This window comes from Suricata suricatta, chromosome 2 (genome assembly GCF_006229205.1).
Source record: "Suricata suricatta isolate VVHF042 chromosome 2, meerkat_22Aug2017_6uvM2_HiC, whole genome shotgun sequence".
NCBI lineage: Eukaryota > Metazoa > Chordata > Mammalia > Carnivora > Herpestidae > Suricata > Suricata suricatta.
In genome coordinates, this window is record NC_043701.1 from 19,794,040 (window position 1) to 19,821,526 (window position 27,487).

Sequence of the window (27,487 nt, forward strand, 5' to 3'; positions counted from 1 at the left end):
GCCGTGTGGACTCTGGCTGGATGAAAATCTCTGCCTTTGACCTCTACTCACAAACGCTATTTCTGTCCTTTGGCATACTCTGGAAAGGTCACTCACTCTCTCCTCCAGGTAGCAGCCCCCAAGTTTAGTTTAAACATCCGTCCCTTCCAGATGACCTGGTCTTCCATAGTTGCTGTTTCTTTTCATCTTTTGAAACAGCTTGATGCCTCTGTGGGTAATAGGCCAAGACGGTAGCCTTCTTTTGCAGAAAGCAGTCTGAGACACTGAGTGAGGACTCAGGAGTTCAGTCTCAAAGATATGCTTTCCTTTTTATTGTTTAATATAATTTATTCTCAAACTGGTTTCCAACAAGTGCCCTCTTCAATGCCCATCACCCAGTTTCCCGTCTCCCCCAACCCCCATCAACCTTCAGTTTGTTCTCAGTATTTAAGAGTCTCTTATGGTTTGCCTCTCTCCCTCTCTGTAACTCCCCACCCGGCTTCTCCTTCGCCATGGTCTTCTGTTAAGTTTCTCAAGATCCACATATGAATGAAAACATGGTATCTGTCTTTCTCTGGTGGATTTCTTTCACTTAGCATAATACCCTGCAGTTCCATCCACATTGCTACAAATGGCCAGATTTCATTCTTTCTCATTGCCATGTAGTATTTTCCATTGTATATATAAACCACATCTTGATTCATTCATCAGTTGATGGACATTCAGGCTTTTCCATGATTTGGCTATTTTTGAAAGTGCTGCTATAAACATTGGGGTACATATGCTCCTATGCATCAGCACTCCTGTATCCGTTGGGTAGATTCCTAGCAGTGCTATTGGTGGGTCATAGGGTAGTTCTGCTTTTAATTTTTCGAGGAACCTCCACACTGTTTTCTAGAGCGGCTGCAAAAGATAAGCCTTTCTTCTGAAATACCCCTCTCCTGAATATCGTCTCTCCCTAACTTCTTGGAAGTAGGACTTTCTATGAGGCCAACCCAGCCATCTGTATAAAGCTGCTTCTCCATATTTTTTGTCGGGGGATGGTCTAGGAGTCCTGGCTGGAAGATGCAGCTCCTTACACAGGCTCTGAGATTACAGCCCCTAGCCCCTCTCAGCAGCTGCCTCCTGCTGGGGTCCTCTGGGCTGATTTGCCAGAGGACTAGATGCCTAATTAGTCTCCAGGCATCTGTAGCCTCAGTGGAGCAGGCTATATTGGGCAGGCTGACTCGGAGCCATAGACCCGCCTGTGCCAGGTGGGGGTCCCATAGGGGGCAGGAAGCCTTGTCCAAGAGCCCTCTCTGTCTTTCTCTGGCTCCATTCATGTCCTGGGCCATTTGCTGAGCCCTGGATGTCACAGTGGGTCATGTGCTGCAGCAAAGGTGGGAGCAGGGAGGGTAGTTTAGTTTTTCCCCTCTGTCATCTACAGCTTCTCCCCAGGCCTGGAGCAAGAGTCAGGATTGGGATAGAACGATAAGGATTAGTCTCTCATAGAGAACAAAAGGAGGGGAGATTGAGTTTACTGGAGAGAGCAACATAACATGAGAAGGACTGCGGCAATGATGGCTAATGCTGATAGAGCGGCTATTTGTGCCCAGCACTGTTGGAAGCATTAACACCTATTAACTCACTTAATCCTCACAAAAGCCACATGGGGTATGTGTTATTTAACTTCATTTTATACACAGGGAGTCTGAAGTTCAAAGAGTACCTTGTCCAAGGTCATAATACAGATGCGAGCTTTGCTCTAAGTTCGGCACTCCCAATCTCTGTGAGGAGCAGAAGAGGTGGGGAGCAGAGGTTCTGAGCCTGGGATGGAGTCTGGGCCCCACCCCTGAAAATTGCCTACCCTCTGTGAGCCCCAGTTTCCTCCTCTGTCAAAGGATAGCAAAAAGAGCTCCCTTGTGGGGTTGTGGTGTCAAGTGTATGGTCCAGTGCTGGGCATGTGGCAAGGTCTCAGTAATTAGCTCTTATTGTGAAGGGGAGGAATCTTGATTTTCAATAACAGAGAAAGTATCCTGACTGTGGGGCCTATGGAGAGGGTCTTGGTCAAGGAATAAAGTAGAGTCTGGGAATAAAGGAACCTGGGTGCTCATTCTCTAAGGCATACTTTCCTCTTGACTCCCTTGGGTGAATTGGTGGGACAGTGGGTTGTGGCCTACAGGATGGCTGCCATGAAGGTAAATGAGATGAATAAAGTGCATGGATAGGAAGAATCCTCTTCCCCTTTCCTCTGGGGCCCCAAGTCTGCAGCTGACACAAGGTACAGTGTAGCAGGAGTGGTTAAGTCCCATTAGATGGGCTCAGCCACAAAGGCCTTTACTAGAAGCTATATCTTGAGATTCCTGAGAGTGTAATCCTACTTATTTTCCCAGCCAGACCACTGTCCCTACCCTGCCTGGCCAGCCCAGCTGAAAAAGAGAAGCCAGTGGGTACAGTCTGCCATGTTGTTGGCATGTGTGGCCACCCATTGGGCAATATCTCAAAGTAAATCAGCACTTAAGGAAAGGTTCATCATTAATGATGGTGACTATAATAAATCCAGATAGGAGAACAGTCTTCCTGTAACTTTTTTTGGAGAAGAAAGTGACAGGTTGGTGTGGGTGGTTAGTTGGTCCTGTAACTTCTAATGTAGATGATGAAGAGTTTGGGCTGGCAGGATCACCTCCTCATTTTCATATTGACCACTGGTGCCTGCATTATCTGTACTATTTTCTATCCATACTCTCCTTATAGATATCTTTTTTAAAGTTTATTTATTTATTTTTAAGAGAGAGGACATGAGCCAGGGAGGGGCAGAGAGAGAGGGAGGAAGAGAAAGACCCAAGCAGCTCCACGCTACCAGCTATGGAGCCCAATGTGGGGCTCAAACCCATGAACCATGAGACCATGACCTGAACTGAAACCAAGTTGATTGCCCAACTAACTGAGCCACCTAGGAGCCCCTATCTTTATAGGTATCTTTTAAGAGCATTTACTAATTTTTAAACACACTGGATTATTAAAGTGAAATAATGCACTAAATCATAAATCCCCTTGGTTAGCACAGATATGCAACAATACCTTGCAAATGCTGATGGGAAACTAAGGTGGGAGGGGACCACATCAGCCTCTTGGCATCAGGAGAACCCTCTGCTGCCCTCAGGACACCTGCTGTGCCCTGTAGGACATAAGCCTACAACAGAGCAACCTGTGGGCAGGCCAGTTCTATATATGGAATGTGAGTAGAGCTCTTATCTTTTGCTATTTATATATATATTTTCTAGTGTTCTCTTCCCATATCTCCTGAGTTTGGAGACCACAAAATAAAAGACTTGCTGTGCCAGCCAACCCAGTATCTGTCCATTTGCTCTAAGTCCTGGCTGCTCTTACTCTGGAGACTCAATCCTCCTCCCTTTGCTCTCTCCATGTCCCTTTCCCCCACTGCTGTATCTCCACACACTTGCACACTTGTGTGTGTTTCCATGAGCATGTCCCCAGTAGCCAGACTTTTGCCTGTGCACTAGGTATAAATGTGTGGACACTAGGGTGGGGAAGTCTGAGGCAGGAGGATCCCAGGCCATGCTTCTTTCTCCTAGAAGATGACATGCTCCTCCTTCACTGAGACTCCTACAGCAAGGAGTGAGTCCACTGGTGAAGAGAGTTAGGAGAACAAGTGGCCCTATAGCAAGTTAGTTGGAAAGCCTGGATTAGGGTCAGGGAAGACCTGGAATTGCCGGGGGATCTTACTAGGTATCCCTGTTACAGCCAAGAAGCAGAGAAGATGTATTATATCGTTTCTTCATTTATGATGATCCATTTTCCATTTGTCTATGAGCGCCTGCTTCCCACTCCTCTTTACCCTTACACACACACATCAAGCTTCAGCTCCTCTTTATTGGCCTTTTTTTCCTTAAATACTGTCAGCCCTGGGAGTCATCACAGAGTGACCATTTTGTTTCCCAGCCTGCCTTACACCTTCTCCTCTCCGATCAAAGGAATGTCTCCAGTCTCAAGGCATTGCCTTGTGAGTTGCCAAAACAAACAAACTAAGAAACAAACAAACACTCTTCTCTTTGGATCAACTCCACAGGGGTCTAGTTCTGTAGGCCATGGGCCCAAACCAGACTTCTGGGTTCCCAAGATGAGACCATGTCCGAGGAGATGGTTGATATGGGGTGATGGCACTGAGGCACGTGGGAGCGGAGGAAAGACGGGATGCTGAGGGCAGGTGGGGAAGGGAGCGCAGAGCATGCCGGGCCTGGGCCTGTAACCTGTGTGTGGGAGAAGCCTGAGGACTCCACTGAGTCAGAACTCCCCGAGGTGGGTAGGCAGCTGCAGCCTCACAGACTAGCAGAGCAAAAGGAGAACAGAGGCCCACAAGCATCAGATGAGAGAAAAATGGTTTTCTTGTGGAGCCAAGGTTTTTTGTTTTAAGTAAGCACAAGGGACTCCTGATGTGGAAGGGAATCTTTGAATTATTGGAAAATGCTTTGGGGATAGAAAACTGGGCTGAGGCTGGTCTCTTTAGATTTGGGGGAACTCTTTGAACAGGGGGTATCTGGGGACCCTTCTCCAAAGCTCAGTGGCTGGTTCACAGGACAAGTCAAATCTTTTCATGTTGGAGGCCTCGTATGCATCCAATTCCTGAATTTATATCCTGCTCCAGGATCTGGCTACCTTTGATGGGACTTGAGAGCAGTGTAGGGTCCATTTAGGGTCACATGAGACTGATCATTTCTCCTTCCAGTCCTATTGGGCACTTAATGCTGTGCCGGGTACTGTGCATTGAACTATAAATAAGAAGCATATTTTCAAGTCAGGAGGGTTTATTTAGCAGCAAAGTGAATACAGATGTAAACATTATGGCAAATGCAAAGTAGAAAGTGATCTGCTCTGACATTTGCATGCATTGCTTTGGCAATTCAGGGAAGGGGAGAGATTCCTTTGGCTTGAAGGTTAGGAGGGGTTTGTGATGGTGGTTAAAATAGGTTTCCTCATTTATTCCTCCCCACCACCTAGAAGGCAGGTCCTATTTTCATTCCCATTTAATAGTTGAGCAAACTGAGGCCTAAAGGGAAGAAGTCATTTGCCCAAGGTCAAATTTTGAAGTGCAGAGGTAGGGAGGCAAGAAGGAGAAGGGAATCTCAAGCGAAGGGAACACTTGGTGAAGCCATGAAAGCAGGAAAGCACAGGACATGTATGGACAGTGAAGAGTAGTCTATTTGAGTGGAAATGATGAAAGCTAGGTGGTGGAGGTCTTTGAGTAGGAGGGTAAGTCTGTCCTCCATTCTGTAGGCAATGGGGAGCCACTGAAGATTTCTGAGTGGGAGAGTATCATGATCAGATCAGACAAGCGGTTTGGAAAGAGGAGAATCAGAGATGTATAAAGCATTAAGTGATGACTGTAACAGAACATGTGGTAACTAATGCATCGTACCCAGAGTACATTATAAAGAACTATTATCTTGGACAATGCAGGGGAGAAAATTTCTTTTTATTTCGGTAAGAGGCAACTGATTTCATAGGGATGATGAAAAAGTGGTCCATATTCCAATTCCTTCCAACACCAACTACACATTTATAAATATTCTCCTCACCACTAAACTAGATCCTACTCATTACTGCTCCACCCTTTTTCTTTCTGCTTACTGGATTTCTTCACAGAAATGCAGTCACTCTAACACCAGTTCACTGGAATGAATTAAACATCTTGTTTTTAGTGTTTATTTATATTTTGAGAGAGAGAGAGAGAGAGAGAGAGAGAGAGAGAGAGAGAGAGGGAGAGAGGTGAGGGGCAGAGAGAGAGAAGGAGACACACATTCTGAAATGGGCTCCAGGCTCTGAGCTGTCAGCACAAAGTCGATGTGGGTCCTGGGATTTGAATTCATACACTGCAAGATCATGACCTGGTCTGAGCGGAAGTCGATGCTTAACCCACCCAGGCGCCCCTAAACATCTTTTTAAGGTTTTTGTTTTGTTTTGTTTTGTTTTGTTTTAGAGAGAACAATCATGAGTGGGGGAGGGACAGAGAGAGAAAGAATCCCAAGCAGGTTCCACACTGTCAGCATGGAGCCTGACATGGGGCTTGATCCCATGAACCATGAGATCATGACCTGAGCAGAAACCAAGAGACAGACACCACTGAATTAAACATCTCTTGTGGCTTCAGACATTTATTGGCTCTAAAGGAGGTGGTAGGTGAGTGCAAAGTTGGCATACAGAAGCATATAGATCACTGGGGTAAAAGCATTGTACTGTTGTGAAGAGCACTGAACTCAGGTTCTACGTCCAGATGATAAGTCTTTTGGTGGTGCTAGGCTGCGTGATCTCAGATTGTGAGTTTCTGCACCTGCAAGATGGGGTAAGAATGCCTATGCTAGTGAGAAAAATGAGACGGTGGTAACATAAATGTGTGTGTGTGTGTCCGTAGTTCTCCAAGTGTGGTGAGGCCAGCATCATCAGCGTCACCTGAGAACTGGTTAGAAATGAAAATGACCAAGTCATGCCTTAGACTTGCCAAGTCAGAAACTCAGGATAGGTTTTCCAGGTGCTTCAATGATGTACGATCAAGTGTAGGACCCAGCATTCAGGCTTATATATGAACTCTACCTTAGTGTGTAACAGTGGTTCTTAAACCTGGGTGTGCTCACAAGCCCCTGGAGCCCCTTAGGTCTGGTGTGGAGCCTGAGAATTTGCATTCTAGCAAGTTGCTAGGTGAAAACCCCTGTACTATTACATGCTGGCTTTGTGGCTTTGAACATAACTCCATAACTCAGTTTCTTCACCAGTAAAATAAGGATCATGATAGTATCTACCTTATAGGCTGTTACAAAAAATAAACAAGGTAATTCATATCAAGTGTTTAGTACAAGTATTCTCCATGTTATTAATAAATTTGTACATGCTTTACAGGCAGGATCACTGTGAAAGCTGGATCACAGAGGGCTACAGTGGGTCTACTTAAAACTTTCTCTATTGTAGTAAAATATATAAAGCATAAAATTGGCCATTTTAAGTGTACAGCTCAGTGGTAGTAATTACCTTCACAATGTTGTGCAACCATCACCATCATCCATCCGCAGAACTTTGTCATCTTCCCAAATGGAAAGTCTACCCATTAAGCAATAACTGGCCCCTTCTCCCTCCCACCAGCCCCTGGTAACCTCTATCTACCTTCTGTTTCTCTTAATTTTCATATTCTAGATATCTTACAGGAGTAGAATTATAGAATATTTGTCCTTTGGTCTCTGGCTTCCTTGGCTTAGCCTAATATTTTAAGGTTCACCCATATTGTAGCATGTATCAAAACTTTATCCTTCCTTTAAAATTTTTTAAAATGTTTTTATTTATTTTTGAGAGAGAGAGAGAGAGAGAGAGAGAGACAGACAGACAGACAGACAGTGTCAGCAGGGGAGGGTCAGAGAGAAAAGGAGTCACAGGATCTGAAGACAGGTTCCAGGCTCTGAGCTAGCTGTCAGCACAGAGCCTGATTCGGGGCTTGAACCCATGAACCGCCAGATCATGATGTAGCTGAAGCCAGAAGCTTAACCGACCGAGCCACCCAGGCGCCCCATTTAAATCAATGAGTCATACTGATATATCATACTTTGTTTATCCATTCATCTGTTGATGGATACTTGGGTTGTTTCCACCTGTTGGCTCTTGACCACTGGCTAAATGAACATTAATATACCCATATGTGTTTAAGTTCCTGTTTTCAATTCTTTTAGGTGTATATCTAGGAATGGAATTGCCAGATTATATAGTAATTCTATATTTAGCTTTTTGAGAAGCCACTGAACTGTTTTCCACAGCAACTGTACCATTTTACATTTTTACCAGCAGTATTCAGGGGTTCCAATTTCTCTCCACATCCTTGAAATCATTTGTTATTTTTCATTTGACTATAGTCAGAATAGTAAACATGAAGTGGTATCTCATTGTAGTTTTGATTTGCATTTCTTTAATGACATCTTGTCATGTGCTTATTGATCATTTGTCATTGGTCTTTGGACATCTTCTTTGGAGAAATGTCATTGATCATTGGTCATCTTTGGAGAAACATCTCATCAAGTCATTTGCCAAATTTTATATTGGCTTCTTTTTCTTTTTGTTGTTGGATTGCTGCATTTCTTTCTGTATTCTGGATACTAGACTCTTTACTAGATGTGTGATTTGCAAATATTTTCTGTAGGTTGTGATTTTTAGTCTGTTTTTTAAAATTCCATTTCATTGAGATATAATTGATATGCCATATAGTACATCTTTAAAGTATATAATTTAAAGAGGTTTGACATGGAAACAGCTGTGAGATCATCACCATAATCAAGATAATGAACAAACCGATCACTCCCCAAAGTTTCGTCATGACCCTTTGTAATTCCTCCTTCCTGCCCTTCTTCTCTCTGCCTGTTAATCATAATGCTCTAAATACCCTGCAGTTGACACTGAGGCATGATGGGAAGGCACCTAATCTGGAACTCAGGAGGCCAGATTCCTCCTGCTCTCTCTCTGTTGTTGGTGGTTGCACATTTCTTAACAACCTCTCCACCTCCCTGGGCTTGCTGTCTGACCTGCACATGACAGGATCCTGCTCTCAGTGGTTCTCATCCACTCTGGCTGCATATTGGAATAATCACTTGGGAGACAAATGCTTGTTGCTTTTTAAAAAAGCAATGTCTTAATACTTATTTTATAGTTAATTTTGAAAAACTACTGCTTTTTGAAAAATACTGATGTCTATCCCCCATCTTTTAAGTGAGAGTTTCTGGGGGGTGGGATCATGGTGTCTATGCTTTTTTTTTTTTTTCAGTTTATTTATTTCTTTTGAGAGAGAGTGTATGTGTGTGTGTGAGCAGGGATGAGGGAGAGAGAGAGAAGAGCTGTAAGCAGGAGCCCAGTGTGGGGTTCAGATCCCATGACTCTGAGATCATGACCTGGGCCCAAATCAAGAGTTAGAAGCTTAACTGACTGAGCCATCCAGCTCCCCCCTCTGTGATTTTAAAAAATCTCCCCCAGTAATTCTGATGTATAGTAAGTTGAGATGATTTTCTTCTTATTCAAAATTCCATGATTTATATATCACTTTGTATTTTTCACATTGATTTCCTTTCATGCTCTCAAAAACACCATAAGGTAAGTAAGAAAGATGTGGCATTTTTAGAGACAAGGACACAAATCTCGACCCTGGGTAATGGACTTGAGTAGATGTAAGGTAGAGTGGAGACTGCAAGGTAGTGCGTGTTTCTATTATTCCTCTCAATTGCTAAGATGACACCAGCATGAAAGTGTTTGATTTTGCCATTGTGCCCAGAGATGAACAGATTTGGGACTAACTCACTCTAATTCCATAGGACACTGATATTTAAGGTAAAATGTCACCTTATTCTTTGCAATCAAGTCTGTTACTCTTTGGTTGATGAAAGAATGTTAGCTGCTCTCCTAGACGCCCTTCATGGCCTTCACAGTAGCAAGTATCCAGAGAACACACCTGTAGCCTGAAGGTGTACTGGGTGAGTCAGTGAGATGCGTTCAGATGCTTGAAGCTGTTGGTGCTTTCTTCTCTGCTCAGCCACAGTGGGCATATGGGCCATGTCTCCCCTCCTGGTCAGGAGAAGTCTGCAACTATTGACGCCACTGTGACTGGTAGGCAAATAAGGATGAGGGGTCCTCTCCCTCCCATGAAGTCCCCAGCAGGCTTCTCATGTGGTCTAGTTGGCCAGGTTTGAGTCTTGTGAATGGTCCAAAATGTATTACTGGCAGAAGAGAAGGAGACCATAATGACTGGTTTATTCCAGTCTCAATTAACCACTGGGGCTGGGAGTCACTGGCTGATTCTAATCATGACTGACCCCCTTCTGAGGTGGGGCTCCAGGTGGATGATGAAACCCTGAATAAATTGGGGGATATGCCAGTAGGAAAGAATCAGTAGGAGTCAGCTGCCTCACCAGGGGAGCATGGAATTGGGACCAGGAGGCTGGTGTGTTTGAGAACCATGTCCTATGTTTCTTGGAAAAGTCTGATGACCAGCTTTCATGTCTTCTTGGAGTATACTTTCCATTGAGCCACATCCTCATGTCTGGCAGCCATCGCAACTCTCCCCCCCCCCCCCCCATCTCTCTGGTTGGTATGAGATTAAAAGCCAGTGGTTCTTTGCTGTTTTGCTTTGTACTCCAGGCCGACCACCCCGAGTTGGTTAATATTTTCTTTATTCAGGCTCTTTAGATTACAGCCTTCTTGAGTTACATTCTTGTCAGAGGAAGAAACGGTGTCACCTGAGTGGGCTTCAATTCCCTGTTCTTTCAGCAGTGATTTAGGGACAACCTGCCTGTTTAAGGTGGCTTCTGCAGATATCTAGTGCTTCTGTGCAGATGTCTTGTTACTAAATTAACTCTCAGAAGGTCACCTTATCTCCTTGTTCCAGGGACTTCTTTCTATAGCTTCTGTGTGCAGACTCCATCAGCTACCTCTCAGCTCTGTTTGAAGATGTTGATTAGGTCAGGTGGGTGCCTGGATGGAGGTTGAATCTGGCACCTGGGCAGTGTGCTGGCAGGTGGAGTGGGGAGTTGGTTTGGGCAAATACAAACATGACTGTGATGTGGTCGGGTGTCAATTCAGGTGGGAATGCGGGTCATTGGTTCTTTGCTGCATCGATCTTTCCAGGCTGAGCATTTTGCCTCATTGATTTTTCACTGCCGACTGACTCTTGTTCATCTGATCACTTGGAGATTGCTTCATTTCTTTTCAGTTCATTTTTCTGTGCCCGTTTGACATTCGGTCACATTGTATTGCCCTTACTTGCTATAGGTGCTGATCACCCCTTTCCTAGGACAATCTCTGTGACCTTGCCAAAGGCCTCAGTTTCCTCATCTAAATAGAGATAACTCCTGCCTAAAGCATCTAGAAGCTGGGGAGGAAGCCGGGTACCAGAGAGAGCAGCCCCTGAGAGGTGGTGGCAAGACTTGTTTATAAGAGAACTATGGCCTTGCTCAGACTTCGCATGGAGGGAGAACCTGCACTTGAGGAGGGTCACTGAGGTCCCGTGGCCCCAACTGTCAGCCCTCCTATGAGTGCCTATAGCTCCAGCCATGCTGGCTACCAAGAATGGGGTGTACCTTCCTTGTAACCTCAGCCCAAGTATGGATTTACAACTGTCCATTAATATCCAATAGCACAGCTGACAAAAGGCTGGACATTTTAACAGGACTTTACTAAGGGCCTGGGGGTAACAAAAGGGAAATAAATAGAGTTACTATAACCAGTTAATAGAGTTACTATAACAATAACAAGTTATGGTTTATTTTGCTTCATCAGTAGAGGAAACCCCATTTTAACACCTATTTTGCCGCCATGGAGAACTGTCCATTTTTGACCCTTAGCTAGACCCAATAGATCCCTTGAAGTTTAGACTTAAAGACTGAGGCCCAAAGAAGGGTGGGCATTCCCTCTCCTACCTGAAAAATGTGCCATCCATTCTAGTGACCCATATAGGGAGCTGTCTCTTACCTGGATGACTTACATCATGAATGTTTACTCTTCATGAGACTAGCCTTACATGACAGACCATGACAGAAGAGTCATTATCCCTAAGTAAAACAGCAGCCCCATAGAAACACCTGCAGTATAGGCAGTGAAGAAGTAAGGCATCCAGACAAGGTGCTTGGAAGGTGAACCAGCTTTTTGTGTGCAAGGATGACAGGGCTTCTGAGTCTGGGAATAAGTTAGGATGCATGAAGCAGAAAACCATACTTTGTTTAGATAGACTCATTTTATGCTTCATCTTTTCTCTGTGTTTATTTTGTTTTCCCATCAATTTCATGTAATCACAGAGAAAATTATGGCCGGCCTCTCTCAGCTGTGCTAAGAGGAATCGGGGGTGGGGTGGGGTGGGGGAGAGGGTTGCAACAGGTGTGCAGTAAAGTGTCAGGAGGTTAGAGGGAGGGGTGCTCTGCACCCATGGGGCTGTGGTGATCATGAACACAGTATGTTGGACAGTGGGCCTTCGACAGAAAGGGGAAATCAAGGAAGCAGGGTCTCAATCACTCATTCTAGCTGCTGCTTCTAACCTAGAGACTTTCTTTGCAGACCTAAAGCTTGAAAGCTGTTTTTTTTTCCTTTTTCACTAAGTGAAGTAAATTGACTTCAATGTCTCAATCTACTTGACAGGATTTTTATAAAGACTAAGTGAGAAAATAGATGTAGAAGTGTTTTAAGGCAGAGAAGCCAGCATACCAGCATTTCCCAAAGTAGGTACCATGGAACAGTGTTCCTAGAGCTAGTAACACGGGTTGAGCAATAAAGGATTCCTTAGCCAGAAATCCTGGCTAACAATCCTACAACACGTGCCTTTTTGTTGTTGTTGTTGTTATTTTTTTAATGTTTTTTATTTATTTTTGAGAGAGCGGGAGCAGGGGAGGATTAGAGAGAGAGGGAGATACAGAATCTGAAGCAGTCTCCAGGCTCTGAGCTGTCAGCACAGAGCCTGACGCGGAGCTCCAACCCACGAACCATGAGATCATGACCTGAGCTGAAGTCGGACACTTGACCGACTGAGCCACCCAGGTGCCCCAACAGGTGTCTTTATCAAAGGACTTCTCAGGACTTTTATTTTTTATTTATTTTTAATTTTTATGTATTTATTTTTGAGAGAGAGGGCATGGGGGAGGGCCAGGGAGAGAGAGATTTGAAATCCAGAAAAGTATTTGAAATCCTTCTCCTTTTGAAGGAGGAATTTTTTTTTTTAATAAAACCTGTCTTCCCCCATATGCTATAGTGTGGGTGAAACTTGAAGACATTGTACAAGTGAACTAAGCCAGACGCACAAAGGCAAGTACTGTATGGTTCCACTTATGTGAGGTCCCTAAGGAAGTCCAATTCATGGAGACAGAAAGCAGAAGGGTGGTTGTCAGGGGCCAGAGAGAGGGAGGCTTGGGGGGTTAGTGATGGATGGGGACAGGGTTTCAGTTGGAGAAGGTGAAAAAGTTCTGGGGATGGATGGTGGGGATGGTTGCACAATAAAGTGAATATAAGTAATGCCACTGAACTATATACTTAAAATGGTTAAAATAGTAAATTTTATAATATACATTTTGCTGCAATTTTTTAAGAAGTTGATATTACAACAAATCTTATTCCTAGTCTGTTTTTTTAAATTTTTAATTTATTTTTAAAATTTATATCCAAGTGAGTTAACATACAATGTAATAGTAATTTCAGGAATAGAATTTAGTGATTCATCACTTACATATAACACCCAGTGCTCATCCCAATAAGTGTCCTCCTTAATGCCCCTTACCCATTTAGCCCATCCCGTCATCCAAAAAGCCTTCGGCAACCCTCAGTTTATTTTCTGTATTTAAGTATTTAAGAGTCTATTATGGGAAGTGCCTGGGTGGCTCAATCAGTTAAGTGTCTGACTTTGGTCCAGGTCATGATCTCATGGTTCACGAGTTTGAGCGCTGCATCGGGCTCCGTGCTAGCACCTCGGGGCCTGGAGCCTGCTTCAGATTCTGTGTCTCCCCTTCTCTCTGCCCCTCCCCTGCTCATACTCTGTCACTCACTTCCTCTCAGAAATGAATAAACAGTAAAAATAAAAGAGCCTCATGGTTTGTCTCCCTCCCTGTTTTTTATGTTATCTTTGTTTCCCTTTCTTTATATTAATCTGTTTCGTATCTTAAATTCCACAGATGATACTTGTCTTTCTCTAAATGACTTATTTGGCTTAGCATAATACACTCTAGTTCCATCCATGCTGTTGCACATGGCAAGATTTCATTCTTTTTGATCACTGAGTAATATTCCATTGTTTATATATACGACATCTTCTTTATACATTCATCATTCAATGGACATTTGGGCTCTTTCCATACTTTGGCTAATGTTGATAGCATTGCTATAAACATTGGGGTGCATGTGCCCCTTCGAAACAGCACATCTGTATCCTTTGGATAAATACCTAAGAGTTCAATTGCTAGGTCATAGAGTAGTTCTATTTTTAATATTTTGCAGAACCTGCATACTATTTTCCAGAGTGGCTACACCAGTTTGTATTCCTACCAGCAGTGCAAAAGGGTTCCTCTCTTTCTGCATTCTCGCCAACATCTGTTGTTGCTTGAGTTGTTAATTTTAGCCATTCTCACAGGTATGAGGGTATTTCATTGTGGTTTTAATTTTTATTTCCCTGATGATAAGTGGTGTTGAGCAGTTTTTCATGTTTCTGTTAGCCATCTGGATGTCTTCCTTAGAAAAGTGTCTGTTCATGTCTTTTGCCCATTTCTTCACTGGATTTTTTTTTGGGGGGGGTGTTATGTTTGCTAAATTCTTTATAGGTTTTCGATACTAGCCCTTTATCTGATATGTCATTTGTAAATATCTTCTCCCATTCCATTGGTTGCCTTTTAGTTTTGCTTATTGTTTCCTTTTCTGTACAGAAGCTTTTTTTCTTGATGCGGTCCCAATAGTTTATTTTTGCTTTCGTCTCCCTTGCCTCTAGAGACATGTCAAGTAAGAAGCTGCTGTGGCTGAAGTCAACGAGGTTGTTCCTGTTTTCTTCTCTAGGCTTTCTGTCTTATGTTTAGGTCTTTCATTCAGTTTGGGTTTATATTTGTGTACGGTGTAAGAAAGTGGTCCAGGTTCATTCTTCTGCATGTCCCTGTCCAGTTCTGCCAACACCATTTGCTGAAGAGACAGTCTTATTTCCACTGGATATTCTTTCCTGCCTTGTCAAAGATTAATTGGCCACACATTTGTGGGTCCATTTCTGGGTTCTCTGCTCTGTTTCATTCATTGATCTATGTGTCTGGTTTTGTGCCAGTACCATACTGTCTTGATTACAGCTTTGTAATACAGCTTGAAGTCCAGAACTGTGATTCATTCAGCTTTGGTTTTCTTTTTCAGGATCGCTTTGATTATTGGGGGGTATTTTCTGGTTCTATACAGATTTTGGGATTGTGTGTTCTAGCTCTGTGAAGAATACCAGTCTGAGTTCTTTTGATTCAGTCTCGGGCCTTTAGACCTTTGCTGGTTTGCATAACTGAGTGCCCCTCCCAGAGTTTTAAATGTCCTCTGTCATTTACCCCCTGCCTTCCTCTCTGACTCCATTACTCACACTTCTCTGCTCATCAATGCCTTCCAGACCCTTAGTCTTCTGCCTTTTTCTTGACAAGTGTACCCCTCTTCAGAGTTTTGCTTCACTTTTCCTTTGGCCTAGAAGGCCCTTTCCCCAAATCCTTGCATAGCTGGCTCCTCTTTTTTATTCATTTATCTCCCCTGCAGGCATCCCCTCAGAGAGACTGCCACTGGTCACTCCAGTTGGGGACCCTGCCCCCCCCCAACAGCTACTCTGTATCAAATGACTATGCCTTTTTTTTAAGTCTTAACATTGTCTGAAAATAATTATTTTTAATATTCATTGTATTTCCCCTATTAAATGTTAACTTTGACTTCAAAGACTTTTGTCTTACTTATAGTGTATTCTTAGTACCTGGGTTCCCGGTAGGAGCCAAGTAAGTGTTGTTGAACAAATGAATAAATGGACTTGGGTCATCTTCCCTGCTTGGCTTTAAAAAAATTTTTTTTTAAATGTTTGTTTATTTTTGAGAGAGAGAGAGCAAGAGCATGAGCAGGGGAGGAATAGAGAGAGAAGGAGACATAGAATCTGAAGCAGGCTCCGGGATCTGAGCTGCCAGCACAGAGCCTGATGTGGGGCTAGAACCCATCAACTGTGAGATCATGACCCGGGTCGAAGTTGGATGCTTAACCAACTGAGCCACCCAGGTGCCCCCCTGCTTGGCTCTTTCATATCATCCTTGGCCACCCAGACCTTGTCCACTTGTGCCACTTCTCTGGGATGAAGGAAAGGGATCTCTCCTTCATATGCAAGTTAGCAAGGCCTATCAAGATGACGACACTCCAAAACAGTTCAGTTTTTATATTCGAATAGGCTAGAAGGCCTTCCTTGCCTCCTAAGCTTAACTGCCCTCCTACTTTTGATATAAAATCTTCAGTGATGATCTCTGATGGGTGACTTTGTGATTTAGAGAAAAGCATTGGATCTGTCAGAAGACTTGAGTTGTAGACATAGGAAGAGCATGGCTTTGGGCACATTAATGAAATTCTCTGAGTCTCTGAGTCTCCATCTGGACATTAACAATCATAGTTTAGATAGAGATGGGTATATATTTTTGGAGTCATGGGTATTTATTGCACATGAAGGGGCTTGTGGAAGGCAAGGTTTATACACAAATGAGAGGTGGTATAAGAGGAGGAGATGGGTGGACCTGGCAGGCATTTTCCTCTCTGTGGGGCACTTCATGTTTCCATCCGTTGGAAACCCTGGGCAATGTGCAGAACAGACTCATAAAAGCTGAGAATCTACTTAGAGGCCTCCTGGGTTTTGCAGTGGATTCACCCCTCTATCACACCTTGGATCCATCTCATGGCCTCTCTGTCCCCAGTGACACAGCTTCTGAGCAGGTCCTCAAAACGGGTGTCAGCAGCATCCAACATGAACTTTCCACTGCCTGGCCTTACCGTGGGCCCTCCAGCAACATGCCCCACCTGTATTCTTTCACCTAGAGGAGAAGGGCACACCTAATTTATAGGGGTGCTATGGGAGGGAACCAGTTCTATCACGGGAGCAGGCAAGATGACCTGGCATTGATGTTAGGGTAGAGGTTGACTTGCTGAGGGCCATGTTCTATTGTTGCTTTATGGTGAAGGACCCCTTGCAGAATGACATCTGAGGGTCTTCACTATTCTCTGACTAGCTTGTGAAAGGGTGATGGGATGGGGATTAAGATTTCTTGCTCCTTGTCTCATATGTTTCTGGTATAAATAGAGAAGTAGGGAGAGGTCTCAACAGAGTGGGGCAGGTTGGGGAGAAAGAGTTGGGAGGTGGAAATGTGTTTATTACTTTAGAATTGTTGTCAGAAAACACACAATGTCTCCTTAGTCATTTGACTCATAGGTGTGTGCCCAGCAGGTAGGAGGAACAGTATGATTTGGTGGCATAAATCCCCACTGTTGAGGACCCAATACCATAAAGCACGTGGGAATAAGCGGTAGGTGGGCCAAGAACAAGCTTCTTCATAGGAACAGCATGCTATACTAACATTGCTTGATCAATACTAAACATTTCAAAAAATCAGTGTTGTCATAGTGATGGAATTCTTTCCAAACCTCCTATTCTGCTACCTCCTTGCTTACTTCCAGGTAGCCGTGCCTGGCCCCAGAACTTTGTTGCAATCATTCTGAACACTTCCTTTTTTTTTTTTTTTTTTCAAGGAGAGAATATAGCTCTGTTCAGCTTCCGGCTGCAATGGAGATTTCTGCCAAGATTTGCAGCATGCAGCTGAAATATGTTTTGTATTTTATGAGCTTTGGCTCATCGTGGAATTAAATAGCACTAATTACATGAATATAGACCAGCAAGGGAGACAACTGTTCACTTCCTGATTTTCCCTGGAATTGGAAGAGAAAGGGAGGAGGTAGAAGGACAACGAGGGGCCTGGGGAGAGAGCCTTCCCGCTAGACATTAAATGACAACAGAAGTACTGTCATTTGGCCCAATGTGTCCCCACAGGCTGCTCCTTCACAGCGCCACTCTTTGGTGGGACTACTGGCTTCCTTATATGAAGACTGTGTCAGCGGGAAGGGGGGTGGCCCTCATGGGGGCAGCAGTCACAGGGCCTGGGGTTGGAGGGGGCATTTGGGGAGCCAAGTGCTAACTGGGGGAAATGCTGAGGCCCAAGGATCTGAGAGCAATGGGCTCCCAGCTGGGACCCCCCCCCCCCCGCACCCTGTATTTAGCCTCTTTCCAAACCTGTTAACCTTTTTTTCAGCTAGAAAAGTCTAGTTAGAGATTTCACACTTGTCTAAGGATGGGGATTTTCATTCCTTTTTTCCACTTGTTTTCTTACTAAAGAAATGGAAGGAAATGGGCAAAGTCACTCTATCATGGATATAAGTTAAACCTTTGGGTTAAAGTGGGGGGCTTCAGAGCCTAGAGGACTCCTGCTAACTTTTCAGACAAGATCGGGCACATTCAGGGTGGTATGGCCGTAGACTCCTGCTAACTTTTGAGTCAACTGTTGTGGGTGGGGGTCCCCAGAGGCCAGAAGTTAAGGCCTGGACCAGGCTCTGTGAGATGGGCCAGAAACTGAGCTGACAAGGTGTGTCCCACTCCAGCCCTCTTTATTATGAGAGAGAAACTGGCTCAAGGAGAGTGATTTAGGGCCACTTGACAGATGAGTGCCTTGTGATCTCAGAAGACAGGCTATGGAATCCGACTGTGGCAGGCTCTCTCCCCAGGTGCTCCATAATTTAGATTAGGCTGCTAGACAGCCAATTTAAGCAAAGATACAAAGAGCCTCAAGAGAGAAACTTCAGTGCCAGCCTTTTGTTTTCCAGTCAGCACCCCCACCCCCCACCCTGGGTGTTGTAATTGCCGTTATGCGGCTCTGTGGCCTGAGTCATCTGTGAAACCTTCCCAACACCAGTGACAGCCTGTATCCCAGAAGGCACAAGTGCCTTACTCTTGCCTGGAGATTTAGCCCAAGAAGAAGTGTGATGATCTCTCTTGCCTTATCACCCTATTTCCAGAAACACCATTTTACAGATGGAGAAACTAAAGCATTAAGAAAGGACCATGACCAGTTGGGATGACCACTCCTGACTGCTGTAGCATCTTTGCCATGGTGATTCAGGTGAAAGGAGACTTTTATGGGTGACTTTGACTGACACATTAACCATTATCCACTGTGCGCTAAGGAGATCCTGCTTCTTCCTCTGACCATGAAAGGAGAGGAGGGTCTGGAGGGGAGGAGCTCACTGGGGTGAAGCCACGTGATATGGTTTTGCTTGCTGCTGCCACGCTGGGGGTCTAGGCAGAGGGGGTGGCAGGGCCAAGGGGAATGTGGCTGCAAGGGCTGTAGTGAGCCTTCTCTCCAGATGGAAATCAGTCAGCTAAGCAAGCCTTCAATCTGCTTGTCTCCAGGCCACATGCATGAGAGGGGCTGCATGGAGCACTGACTGTTCCCAGCCTGTGGCAGACCCCCAGCCCCATCTCTGTGACCTAAGTGTCCACCCAGATCGTGGAGCAGCAAAAGTGACAGCAGATGCTCCCTTTGCTACAGCTTTGGGGTGTCTTGAGCACCTTTGCATGATGTCCCTTCATTTCTACACGTCCAGAAGCAATAAGGACTCTCAGAATACTAAGAGCCAGTCTCCGGGCTAGGGCATTCCTCATAGACTGGGCCCAGGTTTGGGATGGGAGAGAATGATTACACTAATGCCAAGTCCAGCTGGGGCATCTAACCCTGAATTCCTGGCCAGCCTGTTTCTTTAAATGAGACACTGGAAAGTTTATGATTCTGTCCTCCCAGCCCAGGCTGCTATTGAGAATGTTGTGTTTTTAAAGCCTCACAGCCAGACTTGGAGTAAAGAGAGTCATTGCTTAGCGACTCCCCCACCCGGAGCACAGTCTTGGAATATAAAAGGCTGCTGCGATGTAATAATAGAGTTCCATCTTGGGCTGCCTGGGCTCGCTGAAGCTCCCGCTCAGCTCTGCTGGGAACAGGAGATTTGGCCAGGGAAAGGTGGTTCTGTCCCTGGGGGGCTCCCTCAAGGCCAAGGACAGGGAGGCCTGAGGGAGGGGAAACCATAGATGGGGGCCTCAGGGGTCCAGAGACAACCTAATCTCTGAATGGGGGCGGCTCACAGACTCACCCTCCTGCCGAGGCTTCTTCTAGGCTTGTTCCAAAGGCTCTGTCCATGGTAATCACAGCTCTCCAGCCCCTTCAATAAACTGGGAAGTAAGGATTAAGAGAGCGCTGAGCAGCTTGAGCTTGGTGCTGAATTTCCTGGGGACCAGGGCTGGTTGCCTGGAGGCACAGGGACTCTAGGTCTATGCCTAGCTCCCCATCCCTCCCTCTTCTGCATCCTTGATGACCTTCTCCAACCCTCCCCCCAACTACCAATGTCACATTTCTCCTTGTTCAAAAGAACAGAAGCAGAGCAGAGGGAAAACAGACCAGAGGGATTGACTCCTGGGCTCCTGACCTGGCCTAGCTCTTGTTGCATTCTGGTTTTGTGCTGGGTTATGGCCACACTGACCTTTCAGAGTGCCCCATGCCCAATGACAGTGCTGTGAACTTCTCTTGGAACGATAGTTGCTTTGACTTGATTTTTCCCCCCTAGCGGTGTTAATGGATTGCACTGTGACATTCACACCCTCAGGCACTTTTCCTTTTATGAATGTGGCACTCATTTCTGAGATGGCGATGAGGAGAGCAGGGAGAGCAATGAACACATGCTGCATGCACATCACAGGCTTTGGGGACAGCCATTGCATGACTAGACCACAGATGTCACATGTAAATGATTCTTGAGAAAAATAAAATAACAGTTTATGGCTCCCACTTATAGAAACCAGGAGTTTAAATGTGAGAAAAGCAGACAGGAAAAAATACTTACTGAGGATGTTCTTCTGAGCACATAGATGACAAACTAAGTAGGAATCTAATAACGGCATTTGTCCATTTTGCTAATTTGGATCAATGGATGTCTAGTGTTTCTTGAATTAAATAGAAAGGAGACCTGTGCTATGTCCCCCGTCCCCCTCCTGCCCCCAGCTGCACACACATAACACCTCCCTACTTCCCAAACTTTGGAAGGGCCACTGAGGAGCATGAAGACTTTTCTGCCTTATAGACATTAGCATGGTCATCTTATACCCTCCTTCAGGGGCAGACTCATGTGCTACAAGGAGCAGAGTCCCTACAGTACCCAGGCTGGGGTTTGAATCTTAGCTCTGATATGTTGGCCATTTTTGCCTGTGTTAGTCAGGGTTGTGCCTACTACTGTCACACAGAAACCCACCATTTCAGAGCCTTGTTCCAGAAATGGTTTATTTCTTGCCTTGGCGGATGGGTCCTTCCACCTCTAGGCTCCATCATCCTATAGAGCCCTAGAATCCTCTTCATCCATCTGGTGAAAGGCTCCATAGGGAAGATATATCTATTTCGTAACTGCTTTGGCGTGGAGGTGGAACTGTGACACTTCTTAACTATTCGTAGGGTCACACCTGGATACTGTGTGAAAATGTAGAGGGTGGCAAAGGTGGCTAGTGGCCACCTCTTAGCAACAACTTCACGCAGCTGCATGGATGGGGAGGCTAACATTTTTGGAGGATCACTAGCTTCCTGTCCTCCAGGCTTGTCTCAACAAGAGATGAATTACATAAAGTGGGGGCACCATAGAGGGGACTAAGGGAAATGAGTTTCCTTGTTCCTAGAAGGGGCTGGCCAATGGAGCTCTGCAGGACTTACCAGTGATTGGAGATGACCTCAAAGGGGGATAGCTAGAGGGTCCTATAGGAGACCTTCAGCCACCAGAGAGCAGGGGTACTGTCTTCTGCTTGGAGTGTCTGTATCCCTTGCAGCCAGCTCAGAATGCCTTGAGTGGTAGATGCTCCATCAACATTCCTTGCCTGAATGAAAGACCGTGTGCTGATTCCAGGAGCTTTGTCTCCTGCCTCATCTAAGTTTTTCTTGATGCAAGTTCATCTCAGGGCTCAGCTCCTTCTCCACAACAGGGTCTGTGCTGATTTTCTCGGCTGAATAAGTGATCGTTCTCAAAGCCTAATTTGTGGACACAGGGCAACCTGTATTGATATTCCAGCTGATGGACTGGCAGTTCTCCTTGTATATCATGTATGAAAGATGTGGCTGATGCATTTGAAGCCATGCTTTAAACAGACAAGACAGAGTATTGTAAGTATTTATAAGCCCTGGATTAGAGCAAGGGAAACCAAGCATTTTGCATTTGGTCACTGTTTGAGCTAAGTGGCCCAGCACTAAGATTTACTTGAACTTCAGCTGTAGGTGATCCCAGCTGCCATTTTGTACATACTGCTGTGGAGTAGTCATTCATTCATTCATTCAGCCTTCATTTATTCATACATTTATTTATCTGTTCATTCGTGTGTTCTCAAACGTATTGCATACCTACTATGGATCAGGTTCTGGCCTTGGGACTAAAGAGAATAGGGTGAAAAATACATAATTTCTGACCTCTTGGAGCTTTTATTATTGGAGAGGGGTCAGCATCTATGGGCAAATACAACATAGTTCATAAAGTGTGAGACTCTGGTGGGCATTGGTTCCTGTATTAACATGTTACAGGGGCTTCCTACACCACTGCCAGGGTCAGAGATGACTTCTTTGAAGATTAGCTCCTAGGTGAAGGGGGGTTGAGGGATGGGAATCTGGGGAGGGTAAACCACCGATGCAGAAGACAGAGGCATGGTGAGGTGGAGAACACTTTGAGACACCTGCCATCACAGCCCTCTAAGCAAATGCCCAGCAGAGAGAGGAGCATTGCATTTGAATATGAAAGTCAGCACACACATGCATGCACACAAACCTTCACATACCAAATCTTACCTGAGATAAAGCCCCACTATTTGCAAAATTCTAAATTATCTCTGTGGCCAGTGGGATATGGAGATGTCTTTGGCATGCTTTCTTTTCCCTGTGGAAAAAGAGTCTATTAGGATGTGGTAAGAGACACTTTAGTCTTTTGGCTAGAAGGTTGGATTTTTCTGTGTATGGGTTAGGATTCTTGCATTAACAAATTCCAGAACCCACACTGGCTTGGGCAAGAGGGAAATTTTGGCTAGTGCAACTGGAAAATATAAGCATAGAGCTGGCTTCAGCACCCTTGATCTAGACATGTGTGTGATGTCACCAGGACCTGTGATCCAGCAGTTTCCAGTTGCTCAGCTCTGCCCTTCTCTGTGCTTTGGCTTCATTCTCTTCAGGCTCCTCTTCCCTTCTTCGACCCCTACAGTTATAAGATGGTGCCTGGATTTCTCAGCCTTACCCCTCTCCAGGTCACATCCAGCGGAAGACCGACAACTTTTCCCTCGGCCTGTTGTCTCTCAGAGATTCTGACATGACCAAGTAGCCATCCCTGAATCAATTACTGAGACCCACCCTACCCACCCCCTGCCAGCAGCTCTGTGCTGATTGGTTTGGGCCCAAGTCATATGTTGCCCCTTGAACCAGGGGTGGTGGCCACTCCCCCAGAAGCTTTTGGGCTGAGAGAGGGTGAAGAGGTGGATCCCTAGGGGATAAACGAATAGGAGCAAAATAACAGGTGTCCACTATCTCTAACAGTGTCTTTCAAAAATTATTTTGATCATGACTGCATTAGTCAGGGTTCTTCAGAGAAACAGAATCTGTGTGTGTGTGTGTGTGTGTATGTGTGTGTGTGTGTGTGTGTGTGTGTGTGTGTGTGTGTGTAGAGAGAGAGAGGGATTTTAAGGAATCATACAATTACAGAGTCTCCAAGTCTAAAATCTGCAAGGGTAGGCCTGCAAACTATAGACACAGAAGAGAGCCACGTAGGCACACAGACTAGAGACTCAGCAGAAAGCCAAAGCTGTCTGTTGGCAGAATTCCCTCTTGCTCAGGGAGGCCAGTCTTCAACTAATTAGATGCCCACTTTATAGGGGGGAGTCTGTTTTACCCCAAGTCCACTGATTTAAATATGAATTTCATCATCAGAGGTGCCTGGGTGGCTCAGTTGGTTAGGCATCTGACTTTGGCTCAGGTCATCATATCATGGTTCGTGAGTTCAAGCCTCGCATCAGGCTCTGTGCCAAAAGCTGAAGCCTGGAACCTGCTTTGGATTCAGTGTCTCCCTCTCTCTCTGTCCTTCCTCCGCTAGCTCTCTGTCTCTCAAAAATAAACATTAAATTTTTTTAAATATTAATTTCCTCTGAAAACATCTTCACAGAGGCATCCAGAAAAGTGTTTTCCTGCATATCTGGGCACCATAGCCTAGCCAAGTTGACCTATAAAATTAACCAGCTCAATGACTAACAGGAAGAAATACATTCATATCACATTCAAGGCATACATATATATGGCTAACTAACTAATATATAACTATATATAACTAAATAGTGGTTATCCTTATTAAAAGTGACATAGTCTTATTTTTCTCTTCTCTTTTATTTCATTAGAAAGCTCATGTGACCCACTCAATTGGTTTCTGGATTCATGATATGTTGTTGAAACACCATCCTAGACTATGTCTTTAGAATGCTTGATGACCCCATAGTAAAGGTCCTTTGAGCAACTGAAGAGCTTTCCAAACTCCAGCATGACTTTGTGTTACCTCAGCCCAGACCTACCTGTATCTCCTCATGGCTCAGTTTCCTAATTTGTAAAGGAGGCAGACTAACAAGTACCTCTTCTATCTAACAGGGTTTTCGTGAACAATAAAACCAGAACAAGGTAGTATATATGAAAACATTTTGTAAACTCTAAAGTAATTTTGTGAGGTAATTGCTATTTTAAACTAGTCCATAATAACTTTCCAATCCACTACTCAGGAATCTGAGAGGATCGTGCTATTTCATGAAAATTAGTTTGAGCTCTTCAACAGTTGCCACATAAAACAAAGACAGCCCCAATTTCTTTAATCAAAATGATGATCAGCTTCTAAAAATGAGACCCATCTCCCCTGAGATCATTCAGAATTAAAATCTGACTTCAAAGAAGGGAAATGTGCAGTGTGTTTGGGTTTGAGCCTTTCTGTTCTCCATCCTTCCACTCCCTGCCCATTCTGCTGGTTCAGTGAGGTCTTTGGGGTGATCTTGGGGTGACTCAGTCACATCACTTGCCATTAAGAATCACAGTTGGGCCGAATGCAACCTTCAATACTTTGAAAACCAGCTGATTGATGACCCGAGAGAGAAATGATGTGGGTGGGACCTACCATTGGGGGCAGGGTTTCCTAGGTTGGGTCACCACTTATGAAGACAGATGTCCTGGAATGGAGGCACACTGGGGACGGAGTAGCCTCAGGCAGCCCTGGGGAGCAGGGGACTGGCAGTTCTGCCCACTTGTGGGTCTGGAGCTTGGTGAGGGGGGAGATCCCTTTCATTGGGCCACTCCTGCAGTGGTGGTGCCCAACAGGGTCTTCAGTGAGGCAGGCTGGAGCCCACACCCTTGCTTGTTCCTTCTCTCTTCCATTTCTATGTTACTGGTTTTCTAATCAGTCCTTTCATGGTGTATAAAATGCGAGGCTGCTTATTCCTATCACATGTTATTGTTTTCTGTGGGTTCCCCTCTCTCCAGGCGCAGTAATTTCACTATCCCCAGATGAGGGTGATAAGTGTTTGAGATGCATAACTGTGTCTCATTTCAGTGTCTAATAGAAGAGGGAGAGAGAACCCTGGCACCTTTCTGCTCAGTAAATTCATAATTATAGGCTTCTTTGCCTCCCTTCTTGCAAACTGGAGAACTGTTGATTGGCGTGTGGGTCCGTGAGTGTGTACAGTAAGGTGGGGGTGTGGCAGGCACACTTCCCCGGTGCCTGGCAGGTTCCGATACTAGGACTGTTGAGGGTTCCCTCCAGAGAGTCGGTGGCTCAGCCCTGACTGGCACCTGCCTGTTTGGAGTGAGGATTACCAGCCGTGCTGGAATTTTGTTGTTGCCAGTAATGTTCCAAGAGCTGTGTTCGCCAGATGGCCCCCAAGACAAAGGCCAGGGAGCAGGTGCTGAGCTGGATTCAGACAAAGTTGGAAGACAGGCTGCAGGTGGTGGAAAGAGCACTGGATTGGGAGTCCAGAGACCTGAGCTCAACGCTGTCCACCTTTAGCTCACCATGTGACCTTCTACAAATCACCTCTCTTCTCTGGATTGCAACTTCCTTGTCTATAAAATCGGGGATTGGAAATCATTAAACTGGATTATCTCATTCAGATGAAAAGCTTCTAGATTCTTCTCTGATATTTGGATTTGTGCAGGCAGTTCAAGATGAGCCATCCTGAGTCCTCATCACTCGAACTGAGATGGTACCATTAGGTATCATCTCGTTATCATAATCCTAACCCTTTCATCTCATTTCTATCTTGTCGACAAGAACAACTCTCATTTAATAAGTATGTGCGGTGTGCCAGGCCAAAGGCCCTGTGCCAGGTACTTTTTGTCATTAATGCTTTTTAGAAATGAATAGTGGTGCCCGCCTGATGGATGTTATCTGCCAGGTTACACCCCGTGGGTCCCAGGGGCTAGGTTTCCTCCCACAGAGCAGGTGGGAAAGTGTTCCTGGGTGATGTCCTGGGGTTTTTCTGTCTGGAGACTTACATGGATTAGAAAGGGCTTCCAAGTGCTCTATATTCTGGACTCTGGAATTCTGTGTCTCTAGAAAGAATATGGGTTTCACAGGGACGCAAACCTGGTTTCAACCCCAACTCTGCCACTTATTAGCCCCGTGCCCTTGTAGACCCTAAATTTCCTCATCTGAAAAGCAGACCAAACAACCCTGAATGGAACAGACAGTTGTGGTGATTGGGTGAGATAGTCAGGGTGCAAGCATGTGCATGGGGCCTGGGTACCACATAGGACTCACACATACTGACCTTCCTCCATGCTTCCAGCTCCTCTCTCTGCTGACCACAAAATAGGTCTTGAGTTTCTAATGGGCATGAGTCCGGCACTCTGGACTCACCAGTGAGCTTGGTGGGCCTCCCTGCCCCCACGAAGCTCACAGCCTTCAGCCCCAAAGTCAAGTCCTTCTGCAGAGGCCAGATCGAAGCATGGGGACCCTTCTCTGGGGGTCTGTGCTTTATTCCTTTAAGTTCCTCTCCTCAGTATCATGAAGTTTTGTCTCTGCCTTGCAGTGATGTCCTAACAAGGCTCAGGGCTCCTCTTTCAGCCCCGCCTCCTGCCTAACCCTGTTCCCCAGACAGATACTCCCTGGTGAACACACCATTTGATATGCTCAGGCTTTTGCTACACAGCCCCTCCCCTTTCCTTCTGGCCCCACAAGCCCTCCCTTAGTCCATGGCCAAGCCCAGAGGCCATCCACGGCCTTGTCCTTGCTTTCTCATCCCAAGGCAGAAGTCAGTGGTCCTCATGGGAGCTGCCCTCACATACCCTTTCACTGTCTAAGTCAGGGCCTGGTGGCATCTACCTGGACCTGGCACAAAGTTCCTTGAGGGCCCAATCCAGCCTCTGGTGTCCTTGGATCCTGCAGCAGTTTGCAAATTCCTTGCATGCCCTGAGCAAACACGTGCCACGTGGGGGCGTGCATGAAGGTGCTGCGCTCACAGGACTGTTCTGGGCTGTGGGTGTGCAGACCGTTCTCCTCTCTGATGTTCACTCAAAAAGACATGTGGTTTTCATTGGGATTTTAGCTGATAACATCATGTCTTTGCTTTCTTCTTTCTTTTCTTGGTCTTCATGTAATCTCGCACTCTCCATGTGGCGTGTTCTCTTGCTCCATGGTCTACCTCTTCTCACCATTCCATTATTGAGGATTTGGGGGTGAACAAGAGAAACTCCACAAAGCAGAGATGCCCCCAAGTAAGATGCAGGCCATTCCTGCCCTGCTTTCTCTCAAACTGGAAGAAATATGAAGCCATCCTCTTGAATAGAAATGAATGAGGCCATTAGGACCAAGAGCGATTTTGTTCCATGGGGAGATATTTATTTATTTATTTACTGGACTACTT

General features: G+C 45.3%; 1 protein-coding gene across 1 annotated transcript in view; it reads left to right on the forward strand.

The window, feature by feature from the left end:
- PLXNA4 (plexin A4) overlaps positions 1–27,487 on the forward strand; it is a 437,906-nt gene that overhangs the window by 39,281 nt on the left and 371,138 nt on the right. The gene's annotated exons all lie outside the window — the stretch shown is intronic.